General features: G+C 38.7%; 1 non-coding gene across 1 annotated transcript; it reads left to right on the top strand.

Moving 5' to 3' along the window:
• Positions 1 to 207: 207 nt before the first annotated feature.
• Positions 208 to 280, top strand: TRNAG-GCC (transfer RNA glycine (anticodon GCC)). The gene has a single exon. It is a non-coding gene; the product is annotated as a tRNA-Gly (tRNA).
• The last annotated feature ends 10,172 nt before the right edge of the window (positions 281 to 10,452 follow it).

The raw sequence follows: 10,452 nt of genomic DNA, 5'->3' as shown, positions 1-10,452 counted from the left end.
ACCTCTCTCTCCCGTAGTTTGGTGACAAAGTGAAGGAAAACAGAAGCACACCTGAAGACTTCTCCCTGGAGAAATAGAAATGGAAGATGAACAGATGGGTGCCAGAGAAGGTAATTGAAGATAGCTGTTGAGGGTTTCTTTGGAGATGGAAAGGAGTAGGGCCAAGTCAAGTTGAAGGGTTGGCCTTAAAAAGGAGGAGCAGGGACTTCCCTGGTGGTCTAGTGGCTAAGACTCTGCACTGCCAATGCAGGGGGCCCAGGTTCGATCCCTGGTCAGGGAACTAGATCCCACATGCAGCAACTAAGAATTCTCATGCAGCATCGAAGATCCTGTGTGCCAAAATTAAGACCCAGCGCAGCCAAATAAATAAATAAATACTAAAAAAAGGGGGTGGGTGGGAATCTTTGTACTTAATATATGAAGGAAGAAGAGGATATATGAAAACAGTCGTTCAAAAGCAAAAAAGAAAAGAGATGGAGATGATTATGTCAGAGAGGTGGTGGTCTTTGGAAGAGGATTGTGGTTATTTGTGTATATCCATGAGGGGTGTGGAGGAGTGGGACTGGGGAGATGGGAGCTTGAACTGAAAATCTGCCAGAAGTTCTGTTGTTTTTTTTGCAATAGGCTTCCTTTTTTTTTTTTTTTCTGTTCCTCCATCACATGTGAGGCAGGTGATAGCCAACTCAAGTCTCCCAAGTGTGCAACTGCAACAACCAGGTCAGACTGATTAAACTCTTAATTCTAATTCTAAATGTTTTAGGAAGAAACAATTTGACTAGTTTCTCTTAGTTCAGATGTTCGCTCTTAATCCAATCAGGCATGACTAAAAGGAGCCCGTAACTGAGAGCGTTTCATGGCAGTCATTTCCCAGAGGAGGTGATAAGGTAGTACCCCAGGAGCTTCAGTGCTGGTGGGATAGTTTTAACCAATATAATGAAACCAGTAAGGATGGAAACAGCGGATGAATGGCTGATGGTTGTAATAACAACAGTGATCATGATTGAATAACTACTGGAGCTGGGATTTGGGGGTTTATCCTGAGGGTTTCTATGGATCACCGAATGGAAGAAAGCATGAGAGGCTATTTTTAAAAGGACTGTTTTAGGAGATTATATATATATAGATAGATATAGATATAGGTATATTTAAGGAAAAAGGGAAATAAAAACACACCAGGGAAAAGAGGAGTTTGGAATGAGGAAATGAAAAGGGAAGGCAGCCCACTTGACACCAGGTATTTTTGGCTAACCTCCATGAGCAGGGCAGAGATCTCTTCCCTGGAGGTGGGCAGTGCTCACCCAAGATGCTCAGTCACACCTGGGATGGAGTGTTCCAGAAACCAGGGTATAGTCTGCTAAGTTCAGAAAATCTGAACAGAGTAAAATGATGCTAGGCATTAATGTGGCTTCGCTCAGTGAATTTCCTTCCTTCAATTAACAAGATTACTATCATTGTTATTAAATTAAATTATTTCATGTGTGAAGAAACCAATTTTCAAAACTCAAATTGCCTTACTGAGTGTCTTCTGGGCCAAAGTCATTGAAGACCAGAGTTCTAAAGATGATAACAAGGGACTTCCCTGGTGGTCCAGTGAGTAAGACTCCGTGCTCCTAATGCAGGGGGCCCAGGTTCGATCCCTGGGCGGGGAACTAGATCCCGCGTGCGTGCCGCCACTAAGAGTCTGCATCCCGCAACTAAGAACTAAGAGTCCACATGCTGCAACTAAAAGATCCCGCATGCCGCAACGAAGAGCGTGCGTGCCACAACTAAGACCCAGTGCAGCCAAAATAAATTATCAAAATTTAAAAAAAATAATAAAAAAATAGATATAAAAAAAATAAGGATGGTAACGAAAAGGCAACCCCAACATCCAGGTATGTAAACAAGATGATGGGAGACCCATGTACTCTACTCTGCACAGCTACCGTGTTCCATTTTCATGGCATGTGTATCAGAGTCTACATGAATATTGAGGGCTCGTCACTGTGGGCATACCTGTTATGCTTCTCCTTGGAAACCTAGTCACAAATGGGTTGAGACCCTTTCATGAATGCAGGGCAGGGAGGAAGCTCTAATTTTAGAAGTAATTCTACTTAAATATTTATGATGAGTTTCAAGTCACTGAGAATATTAGTTCTTAACGAGAACATCGATAGGTCTATAGCTCAAATGAGGTGAAAGCCACTACTAGTTTTGTAATGCATCAGCTTAAATGGTCCACTGACACAAGTCCACACTTGACTTTCTTCGTTATGCATTACCAAGGAGAAGAAATTAAATCTCAGCCTGAGGTTTGCTGGAGCAAAATAATTCACCTCAGTGGTATCTCTGTTATCCTAAATTTCATTCTTTCCTTGATGGCTGTATCAACACACACGGATCATCTTTGACTACAAAGTCAAGACTTGAATGGATTTAACTTCTTTTCATAGGAAACTTCTTAAGTGGAGACTTCTTGTGCCTAACATTTTACCGTCAATTGCTAAAGACGTTGCTTAACAGTGTTATAATTATGTATGAATTCAAAGCCAATTTAAGATCGAGTATCCATCTGGATACAGGTATGTTGTTAAGTATATATAGTTTGCCTTCAGTTGATATGAAGAGTCTCGTCCATTGTTTTTACTTTTCATCATGCCTTTGAAGCCGAATCCGGCCTCTGTACCCCAGCACCGAATTAAATCTCGGAAACAGAGTTTTGGACAAAGTAGAAAAGAATAGCGTTATTGCTTTGCTAGGCAAAGGGGTTCACAATGAGCTAAAGCCCTCAAAACTCTGTGTCCCCACCTGGAGGGGGTAGTGAGGAGTTTTATAGTAATGGTTCAAAGGGGGGGGGGTGATCAGCTCGTGGACATTCTTCTGATTGGTTGGTGGTAAGGTAAGTGGGAGGCAGCATCATCATCCTTTTGGTTCCAAACGGTCTGGGGTCTATGTGCTTGTGGGCAGCATACCGTTAACTTCTCCCACCTGGTGGGGCTTCCCTATCTGCACAACAGCTCAAAGATGTTGTTATGTATATCCCCTGAGGCGGGACCAGGACCCTGCCCCAAGGCTGCACTATTGTTCCTCTTGACTGCTCCTCCCTTGTCTCTGCATCTCCTCCCTTCCCTAATTAGCATCTGTTTGAACCTGCCCTTGGAACTCAGGGGAGGTCCTGGAGGCTGAATGAAGCCTATTTCCTACAAACAAGAAATGGGGGACACAGAAAGGCTTCTGTGCCCAGGAGCCTATGAGCCTTTTGTGCACCGGGTCCTGCTTGGTATCACTCATGATTGATTTCATTTAAAGAAGACCATATAATTAATACTTCTTAAAAATAAGGACATTATACTTTCCTCCTCTTCTGACATTTTCGAGAACATCTCTGTCCAATAGAACTTCCTGTGATGAAAGAAATGCTCTGTGTTTGCACTGCCCAGCACAGCAGCCATGAGCCACGGATGGCTTCTAAGCACTTGACATGTGACTAGTATTCCTGAGAACTAAATTATTAATGTTCTTTAAATGTGATTAATTTAAACTTCAATTTAAGTAGCCACATTTGGCTACTTAGCACTTGAAATGTGGCTAGTGTGACTGAAGAACGGAATTTTTAACTTAAATTTAAATAGCCTCGTGTGGCTTATGTCTTCCACATTGGACAGGGCAGATGTAGAATATTTTCATCACTGCAGGAAGTTCTGTTAGACATTTTGGTTCTATATATAAAATTCTTCAAGAGCAGGGAGCGAGTAGTTGTCTCTGTAGCCCTCATTCCCTAAGGTGGTGTGAAGAACTCACTCATACATGCATTTATTACTCCTTAATAGGAAGGCCTGCTTCTTGAAGGGCCCATTTTTCATTTCTGGCCTTTGATTCATTATAAAATGTACTTCTTTTTTTTGGCGGTACGCGGGCCTCTCACTGCTGTGGCCTCTCCCGTTGTGGAACACAGTCTCTGGATGCGCAGGCTCAGCGGCCATAGCTCACTGGCCTAGCTGCTCCGCGACATGTGGGATCTTCCCGGACCGGGGCACGAACCCGTGTCCCCTGCATCGGCAGGCAGACTCTCTACCACTGTGCCACCAGGGAAGCCCTATAAAATGTACTTCTAACTCTTGCAGTTCCTTGCTGCTTTAGGATTGCTGTATTTCTCCTTCTCAGTTCTTACCTGGCTATTAGAACTGGTTTCAGCCATGCAGTCGGATGCCTTTGCTAGTTTGCTCTGTCCCATTCCTGATAGATGGAAGTAATGAATTAAAAACAAACAAACAATTTATAAAAACAAGTGTAGTATGTTAATCAGGGTACATAAATTCAGAGTATGATTTAAAGAAAATCTAATATTTAGATACAGGGGTACCTCTCAGGACACTTTATATGTAATGAATCCCTGCATAATCTAATTCTAATTTTTTGCAGCGCATGTTAATTAGAATGAAACCTCCCTGAATTGACATGGGCTTCACAATGTTTTTGTGCTTCAGGTCTTCAAGAAAGCTTGGTATTCAAAGTCCCTGAAAGATGTCTGACTAGCCTGTTACTTGCCCAGCACATAAAGTTTTATCTCTGAAGATGGTTGAAATGTGCTTTTCTGCACACGGAGTGGGAAGTTAGAATGAAATGAGAGGGAATCATCACCCTCTGCTATGGCTACATGGACCCATAGATCAGATTCAATCACTGTTTCATAAGTGTGCTATGTACTGTAAAGCTGTATTGAGTTAACATCTGTAAGATAGGGTATGAGTCGTTTAAAAGAGGTCATACTAGATCAGAGATCATGCTCAGAAACAAATTTACCAAAGGGGGTCAGTGAGAATAGCTCACTATACAGAGTGGTTTATAGCAAGGGCTATACTGTAAGCAAGTCTGTTTGAATTTGAATCCTAGATTACTAGGGGTGTGACCTTGGACCAATTACCTTTGTCTCTGTGCCTCAGTCTGGTCATCAATAAAATGAGGATGTTAGCAATATCTATACTATAGGGTCATGTGACAATTAAAAGAGTAAGTTCTCAAAAAAAAAAACACCCTATTTATTATTACTACTACAAACTATTATTATTACTTTCCAGCTACACTTGACAAGGAGTGGAGAGTCTTAGAACACATTAATTAGATTGAGTCAGAGAAACCACCAACTAAGAATGAACACTTAGGCTGCTTATCACAGACTAGAGAAATCACATTACTGCAGTAAGTAAGGGGAAAAGAATCTGTAGAATCCTTTTCATGGCAGGAATACTTCTATGCATCCAGTTCATGTCTTCCCAGTGTCTTGTCAATGTAATTCTCTTTGTAGTGGAAAGCCTTCCCATTGTGCATTCTGTGTGTGGATGTCTCGTCTCCTCTGTTCTTCCTTTCCTCCCAGCATTATTTCCTGGATCAGGGATTGAGCTGAAGAGCTCTACTGTAAATCCCAAGGTGGCAGCACACAGGTGATTTGTGGTATTGAGGGATTTCTGAATCCCTTTACTCTTCATAGCCAGGTTACATGAACACACTGGACTTATCCCCAGTTCTAGGCATAGGAGATCTGTAAGTGTCCTCAGACCCATACTTTAGGACTTGCTATGAGGTGCTAACCATCTTGCTAATCTAACCCTTGTGATTTGCCTCCGTTTAGGAAATGGAAATTTCTGGTTTGTTGATTTTAACCTAGTTCTCCTTCTTCCCAGCTCCCTGAGTTGGAGCTTTGACCTTGATTTCTGAAACGCCTTCCTGGCATAAGGTTTTCTTCCAAGAATTCAGTGACTGGGGTTCTCCTACATTTTAGTGGCCTCTTTCCTGTCTGGGCTTCTGCATATAGCCCACCCTAAATTCCTTATCACTTCCTTCCCATTTCATATTGGAACCTTTGGTACCCCTCATATTGGGGACTACTGTCTGTTGCTCTGACAGGAAATTGCTACAGTCCAGAAACATTATGCTTTATTGGAGGCATTTTCCTCAAGTCTACTCTGCCTGGTGAGGAGGAAAGTGTTTGGTCTGGTTCCCTTTCATTGGCTCATCTGGTCCATGGGCTTGGTCCCACCCATGCCATGTTCAGGATGTCTGACCAAGAGACCCTCAGTGAAACTATACACATTATTTTTTCATTCTACTAATACTTATTGTGCATCCATTTTGTGCTATTCTAGACACAGGAGATACTGCAGAGAGCAAAAAAAAAGTCTCATCCTCATGAAACTCAGATATCAACATTTTTTGGGCATGTGTGATTTGATTGGGAATTTTCTACTGCTGTGTGGATGCCAATTTGTAGAGATTTTTGCAGTGCATATAATCTACTTAAAATATTCAATATAATATTTAATAACTGTAAGAATTCACTTTTAACTGTCCTATGTTGTTTATAATGCACCACGTTTTTACTGTAGTTACCAAGTTCAACTAGATAGGTGTGTGTGTGTGGCAGTGGTGAGGAGTTCTGGCTGAATATATTCATATTTAATAGAGTTTGATTGGTCTAAATGTCCAATCAACTATGCACATTCAAAAGACAGAAATTTTCTCTCTTGTGGTAAAGTAGTAGTATATCTTTTTTAAATAAAAAAATATTATATAATATTTGTTTTAGGCTAGTATCCGATATTATCAGTTTAGAAGGTTCTATATATCAAATGCAGTAAAAAATGCTTTATCTCACCCCCTAAAGGATGAACATGCATGCACATTTATATTGTATATTATATGCAAACCACTCATGCATTAGCATCTTCGCGGTAGATTATAGAGGGTTCTGCAAGAAACTCTTCTTTTATTCAAACTGAACCAGCAGACAGAAATCTCAGCTAATGGTTGTAATTCAATGATACCTAAAATAATTGGTTTGAAATTCAACAGGGTAACTTTAGTCTTCCCTAACATCAGTCAACTATATAATCTGAGTTTGCTGGTTCATCATCATCGGGATGGAGGTGGTTGTGTTAAACCAGCTGTCACGTAGAAGGTACACATGTGTTCTAACTACTGAATAACTGTTCCATTTGAATAGAATCCATGCATCATACTGTTCTTTAAAAAAATTGTAAAATACACATAACATAAAATTTACCACCTTAACCATTCTTAAGTGTACAGTTCAGTGGCATTTAAGTGCATTCACATTTTGTGCTGCCGTCACCACTTTTTTTTTGGCTGCGCAGCTTGTGGGAGTTTAGTTCCCCAACCAGGGACTGAACCCGGACCCTCGGCAGGTTTATCCATGTTGCAGCCTGTGTCAGAACTTCCTTCCTTTTTAAGGTTGAATAATATTTTATTGTATACATATATCACATTTTGTTTATCCATCCAGTTGTCAATGGACACGTGTGTTCCTTCTACCTTTTGGCTACTGGGAATAATGCTGCTAAAAACATGGGTATGTAAATCTCTCCAAGCTCCTGCTTTCAGTTCTTTTGGGTATATACCCAGAAGTGCAATCGCTGGATCATATGGTAATTCTATGTTTAATTTTGAGGAACTGCTGTACTGTTTTCCACAGCAGCTGTACCATTTTACGTTCCCTTGAAGAGTACACAAGAATTCCAGTTACTCCACATCCTGCTGACATTTGTCATCTGTTTTTTTTTAAGTTTGCAAGGACTTTTTTTTTTTATTTTATATTGGAGTATAATTGGTTAACAATGTTGTGTTCGTTTCAGGTGTACAGCAAAGTGATTCAGTTGTACATATACATGTAACTATTCTTTTTCAAATTCTTTTCCCATTTAGGTTATTACAGAATATTGAGCAGAGTTACCTGTGCTATACAGTAGGTCCTTGTTGGTTATCTGTTTTAAATATAGCAGTGTGTACATGTCAATCCCAAACTTCCAGTCTATCCCTCCTCCCCACCCTTCACCCCTGGTAACCATAAGTTCATTCTCTAAGTCTGTTTCTGTTTTGTAAATAAGTTCATTTGTATCATTTGTTTTAAGATTCTGCAGATAAGTGATATCATGTGATATTTGTCTTTCTCTCTCTGACTTACTTCACTTAGTATGATAATCTGCATGTCCATTCATGTTGCTGCAGATGGCATTATTTCATTCTTTTTAATGGCTGAGTAATATTCCATTGTGTATACATACAACATCTTCTTTATCCATTCATCTGTCATTGGACATTTAGGTTGCTTCCATGTCTTGGCTATTGTAAACAGTGCTGCAATGAACACTGGGGTGCACTTATCCTTTCGAACCATGTTTTCTCTGGATATATGCCCAGGAGTGGGATTGCTGGATCATATGGTAGCTCTATTTGTAGTTTTTTAAGGAACCTCCATATTTTTCTCCATAGTGGCTATACCAATTTTATTCCCACCAACAGTGTAAGAGGGTTCCCTTTTTCCCACACCCTCTTCAGCAGCACTTATTGTTTGTAGACTCTTTGATGATGGCCATTCTGACTGTTGTGAGGTGATATCTCATTGTAGTTCTGATTTGTATTTCTCTAATAATCAACGATGTTGAACATCTTTTCATGTGCCTCTTGGCTATCTGTATGTCTTCTTTGGAGAAATGTCTGTTTAGGTCTTCTGCCCATTTTTTGATTGAGTTTGTTTTTATGGGTATGAGCTGGTTTTGATTTGCATCTCTCTAATGATTAATGATGTTGAGCATATTCTCATGTGCTTATTGGCCATTCATATCTCTTCCTTGAAGAAATGTCTATTCAAGTCTTTTTTTAATTGCATTGTTTTGTTGTTGTTGACTTGTAGGAATTTATTATATATTCTAGATATTAACCTCTATCAGTTATATGATTTGCAAATATTTTCTCCTATTTGGCAGGTTGCCTTTTCACTCTGTTTATTGTGTCCTTTGATGCACAGAAGTTTTAAATTTGGTATAGTCCAATTCATCTAACTTTTCTTTTGTTGCCTGTGCTTTTGGTGTCATATCCAAGAAGTAATTGCTAAATCCAATGTCATGAAGATTCTCCCCTCTGTTTTTATCTCAGCATTTTATAGATTTAGCTTTTATATTTAGGTCTTTGATGCATTTTTAAATTAATTTTTGTATATGGTATATGGTAAGGGTTCAACTTTATTCTTTTGCATGTAGGTATCCAGTTTTCCGAACACCATTTGTTAAAAAGACTGTCCTTTCCTCACTGAATGGTCTTAGCACCCTTGTCAGCAATCATTTGGCCAAATGTATTAGGATTTATTTGGGCTGTCTGTTCTATTTCATTAATCTACATGTCTGCCTATCTTTTAGTACTACACTGTTTTGATTATTGTGACTTTGTAGTAAGTTTTGAAATCGGGAAGTGTGTGACCCCCAACTTTGTTTTTCTTTTCAGTATGTTTTGGTTAGTTGATGTCCCTTGAAATTCCATATGAATGGATTTTTATGTTTCTGCAAAAAATATTGTTGAGATTTTGATAGGGATTGTGTTGAATCTACAGATCACTTTGAGTAGTTTTGGTACCTTAACAATATTAAATATTCTTATCTATGAACACAGATGTCTTTTATTTATTTGTGTATTTAATTTCTTTCATCAACATTTTAAAATTTTCAGTGTATAAGCCTTTTGCCTCCTTGTTTAAATTTATTCCTAAATATTATAAATGGTATTTTTTAAAAATCCTTTTTGGATTGTTCATTGTTAGTATGTAGAAACACAACTGATTTTTGCATGTTGATTTTGTATCCTGCAGTTTTACTGAATTTATTAATTCTAAGTTTTTTAATGAAATCTTCAGGATTTTTTACATATAAGATTATGTCATCTGTGAACAGAGATGATTTTACTTCTGCATTTCTAATTTGGATGCCTTTTATTTTTCTTACCTAATTTCTCTGGATAGTACTTCCAGTATTATGTTGAATAGAAGTGGTGAAAGCAAGTATCGTTGTCTTGTATCTGATCTTGGAGGAAAAGCTTTCACTCTTCCATTCTTTATTTTAATTAAAAAATGCTTTATTGATAAAAAATACTAACCATTAACCATTTGCAATAGTAACATCAAAGATCACTGATCACAGATCACCATAACAAATATAATAATAATGAATGAGTTTGAAATATTTCGAGAATTACCCAAATGTGACGCAGAGACATGAAATGAGCAAGTGCTGTTGGAAAAATGGCACCAATAGAGATACTCAACACAGGGTTGTCACAAACCTTCAGTTTGTAAAAAAAAATGAAGTATCTGCAAAGCGCAATAAAGCAAAGCACAATAAAATGAGGTATGCCTGTATATGCTGTCACTGATCATTATACTTTTGTATTTGTGTGGTTTGATGTCTGATTCCTATACTAGATGGTGAGCTCTAAGAAGATGGGGACAGTGTCTGTTTTGCTTATCATTGTGTTGCAGCATCCAGCAGAATAATGGCAGATAATAGGCACTGCATAAATATTTGTTTCTTCTACTTTCTTTTAATTTGCCCTGTTTTGTTTTTTTATGTCAATAGCAGCATTTCATTTCTTTAAAAAAATACTTTTTTTTTTAGAGCAGTTTTAGGTTCA

This window comes from Delphinapterus leucas, chromosome 4, assembly GCF_059928025.1.
Source record: "Delphinapterus leucas isolate spDelLeu-1000000601 "Yukka" chromosome 4, BTC_Dleu_Yukka2, whole genome shotgun sequence".
Classification (NCBI taxonomy): Eukaryota; Metazoa; Chordata; class Mammalia; order Artiodactyla; family Monodontidae; genus Delphinapterus; species Delphinapterus leucas.
Note: the sequence above shows the minus strand (reverse complement) of the source record. Positions and strands in the feature narration are given on the sequence as shown.